The following is a 3,952-nucleotide window of genomic DNA, read 5'->3' as shown; positions in this document are numbered from 1 at the left end:
AACGGGGTGTGGCCCAGGTCCATTTCGCAAGATTGGTGGGCCGCTCAGTCAGACTTAGACCAGCGCAATCCCTCCCCTCGTCCCTCCCACCGGCGCAAACGGTGAAGAGGGAGGAGAGAGGGCGGGAGGGAGACAGGAGGAGGAGAGAAAGGCGTGGAGTGGGTTTGACACAGCCGAGTCAGATCTTCACCAATCAAAGGAGCTCCTCTCCTCACCTTTAACTGCGCGGCGGGTGATGCGCGCTGCAAGTTTGTCATTTTATACTTGGACATGGACGGAGGAAACAGCGACGCCAGAGGCCGAACCTCTCCCAGGAGGAAACAGCTGTTTTGGTCCGGAGGTCCGAGCTCAGAGTGACCAATAATGAGTTTACTAATATACTTAACCAGGATTGATCTGATACACTGAGAACCAGTGCTCAGTGTAAGAAACAACAACTAATAAACTAATAAAGAAACTCACATTTATTCAAACCCTATGTAAGCAAGATGACAGGTGTACACTAATCACAACATAAACAAGGACCATGTGGATGAAATCAGCGTAAAGGACGTGCGCTCTCTCTCTCCCTCTCTCTCTCTCTCTGTCCTCCTCTCTCTCTCTCTCTCTCTCTGTCCGTCTCTTTTTTCTTTTTTCTCTGTGATAGAGATGCTGAGTATACTGTAGTAGGCTATATACTGACTATCTGATACCGAGGCTGTTGTGGTGGACTAAGAGAGATGATGATTTGTGTTTTGTTTTTCATTACGGCTGCGTGATGCGGTCGCTCTCCGCTAATGAATTAATAAGTAAATAAATAAATAAAGCGATCATCACAAGGGCAGAGTGGTATCTCAACACGGCAGCGACATGCAGTCATCCACCCTCAGTCCTGCTTTTGGGACATCCACAGCTGCTTATCAGTGCCAGTTCGTCCCTGCTGTGTTAATTCAGGTGGAGTTTCCATTACGCGTGCCACAGCCTTTGATCTCTGCTTTGATCTGACGTCAGATGTGACGGACAATCTATATAGATATAAATTCACGTGTTGATTCCGTTAGTTGCATTAAATAGTGGTTATTGTGGATATTTATTGCATTGAAATGTGTCTGGAACTGTGGAAACCTGCCTGTGAGGTCTTGGTGACGTGTGTGCACTGCAGGTCAGTCAGCCAAACTTCCACTGCACCTGCTGCGCTTCGCTCTGCGCTGAGAATAGACCTGGTTGGAGGTGGCGAGCTTTCAGCGCAACCTCGGCGGGACATTTTCGCACAAAACTTCCACTGCACCAAGCTGAATCTGTGACGCCTCCCCCTGCTGCGCGGCCACGCCTATCTCAGCGCAGCGCGATCTGCCAATCTTCCAATCTGACTTTGCGCTAGGCTGCGCTGGTCGAAACTTGCATTAGACCGGCTGCGCTACCTTGCGCCACCTGCGCTGCGCCAGCAAACTAGGGCCCAATGTGTTATGTAAAAGTTTTGTTTTTATAGAAAGGGACAAGTTAGAAATACCAAAATGTCATGAGAACATGTGGGTCAAATGACATCCTAAATATCATAGTAATAATTATATAATAAAATCATCTTTTTGTTATTCTTTATGTGAAATCAACCCAGTAAAGCAACTTTTCACTTGGTTAAATTGGTTATTGGTCAGTTGGGAGGACTTCTCGCCATTTTTTCTTTTTTGTTGTTATTGTAATATTCAGGGCTCAAGATCATGCAAGTGTTTTTTCCCATAATTTGTAATTCGTTCAAAACAAACACAGTAAAGTGACTGGTCAGTCCGTCACCTTGTCATCAGGCTCCTCCATATGAATTATTGAGGGTTGTGTGAGACAGAGCCTGTATTTATACACACTCTAATGCTCAGTGTTAATTGCCTTCTTTTTTTCTTTTTTTTTTTTAGAATTAATTCATATTTTATAGTTTCTGATAATAAAGGACAGGAAGTCATTAGGTATGAACCCAATTTAATGGACACCTTTATATTGAAAAATAAGCCTTGTGATTGACTAATACACATTACTTTTCATTGTAGTGAAATCAACAGTCAAATGTTGATGAATCATTGACATGGTTTGTTTAAGGCCTTTCTTGAAGGTGTCAAAGTAGCCGACTTGAAATCACAGACGATACAGCAGGAAACCACTGAAGGTGGTCCGGTAGTGATTATTATCATAAAGCACACAGGTTGGGTGCAAAGTCAGATAGACCACACTTCCCTTTTCCACCTGGAGAATTAATGCACTTGCAAGTGAAGTTTCAGGGTCATTGAGCACAGAATTGTGCAGGACCCACTGATTATTATGGTATAAGTTGACTCCCACCCATCCTCCATCTTGGATGCTGAAGGCAGTAAATCTGAAGTAGTAGACTCCTTTAACTGGAGCAGTGAAGATACCTGGAACAGTAAAGAACCAGAGATCTCATCATCACTGTCCAATACTCAACATTGTCAGTTTATGTTATGAATCATGTGGTGATGTATACACTACCTGTATGTGGGTTATAAGCCTCACCAACATTGGTGAGTACTCTTCCAAAGACAAGTGTTTTTTCAGTATCGTACGGTCCAATATACACTGTGCCCTCTAAACCAGCAGTGAATGCGTACTTCACATTTTCTGTAAAACACAACATGGAAACAAGATTCACTTTTAAAAGATTGAAACAAGTGTCATGTCCACAATTCTTTATTGATTAATGTATTTTTTGTTTAAGCAGGATAGTCTGTAAAATATGTATTAGGATGGTCTTCAGTCATTGGACTCCACTACATTTGACAACATGTACTTCTGATTTGTTTTTGTTTTTATCAATATTCCTGCAAATGTCGTCTGGATCTCATCCAGTTTGTTCTTAGAAACATCCAGTCCTTCACTTCCTTCTGATCAATTGTTACTCTAGAAACCAGTTCTATCACTTGAATTAGAAAAGTATGAAAACCAAGAGTTTAATGAATTACTCTGCTTAGATTTTTTTTATACTAATAATGAGATTTTTTATGACTTACCATTAGTCAGTTCCTCCACTTTTGTCTTCTGCAGCTCCAGTTCAGTTTTCGTTGCTTCCAGCTCTGCTGTAGTTGCTGTCACCTTGTTTTCAGTTGTTGTCAGTCTGAGGCTGATCTCTGAAATATCACAGAGGATGAAGATGAAGATTAATGCAGTTTGTTATTATAGAAACATCCAGTTTTTCCCATAACTTGTCACTTCCTTCCAAACCAGTTCTATCACTTGGATTTAAAAAATCATGAAAACACATAGTTAAATGAATTACTCTGGTTAGATTTTTAATGGGATTTTTATGACTTACCATTCATCAGTTCCTCCACTTTTGTCTTCTGGAGCTCCAGTTCAGTTTTCGTTGCTTCCAGCTCTGCTGTAGTTGCTGTCACCTTGTTTTCATTTATTGCAACCTTGATTTCATTTGCAGTCACCTTGTTTTCAGTTACAGTCAGTTTATTTTCAGTTGCTGTCAGTCTGACGCTGATCTCTGAAATATCATAGAGGATGAAGTTCTTTGAAATAACACTGTTGAAAGAAGCATTTCACAACTTCTTCTTCATTATAATACTTTTCTGGCTGGTTATTGTGTGTTCCTGTTGATTTGACTACAATCCAACAATCCTCTGTTGCAGGACTCAGTGTTTTTCTTGTGAATTAAAATAGTTAAATTTTTGACAATTTCTGGAATCTAAACAACAAAGTGCCAAATAAAACTTTAGCACAGTACTGTACCTGATTTCTCCTTCTCAAGAACGGCCACTTTATCTTTCTGGGTTTGAAGTTCAGCCTTGGTAAACTTCAGTTCCACCTTCTGCTCCACCACCATGTCTCTCAGAGCTCTGAGCTCAGCCCAGATATCAGCGCTAACATTGTCAGCTCCTCCACTTTCTGCCTGAGCCCATGTCCCAGACAGACAGAGGAGCAACACCACCAGCACAGGACCCCCCATTGGAAAACCTCTAGA

The 3,952-nt window shown here is 41.6% G+C and overlaps 1 long non-coding RNA gene across 1 annotated transcript; it reads right to left on the bottom strand.

Annotated features, from left to right (window-relative positions):
- Positions 1-1,956: 1,956 nt before the first annotated feature.
- LOC146960990 (uncharacterized) lies at positions 1,957-3,080 on the bottom strand. The gene is made up of 3 exons (XR_015035317.1): positions 2,994-3,080; positions 2,476-2,604; positions 1,957-2,381 (listed from the first exon to the last, which is right to left on the bottom strand). It is a non-coding gene; the product is annotated as an uncharacterized LOC146960990 (long non-coding RNA).
- Positions 3,081-3,952: the final 872 nt, after the last annotated feature.

The sequence above is a fragment of the Trachurus japonicus genome, unplaced genomic scaffold (assembly GCF_045865225.1).
Source record: "Trachurus japonicus isolate A0001 unplaced genomic scaffold, Traja_1.0 AP029687.1".
Taxonomy (NCBI): domain Eukaryota; kingdom Metazoa; phylum Chordata; class Actinopteri; order Carangiformes; family Carangidae; genus Trachurus; species Trachurus japonicus.
This window is presented reverse-complemented; position numbering and strand designations above follow the sequence as displayed.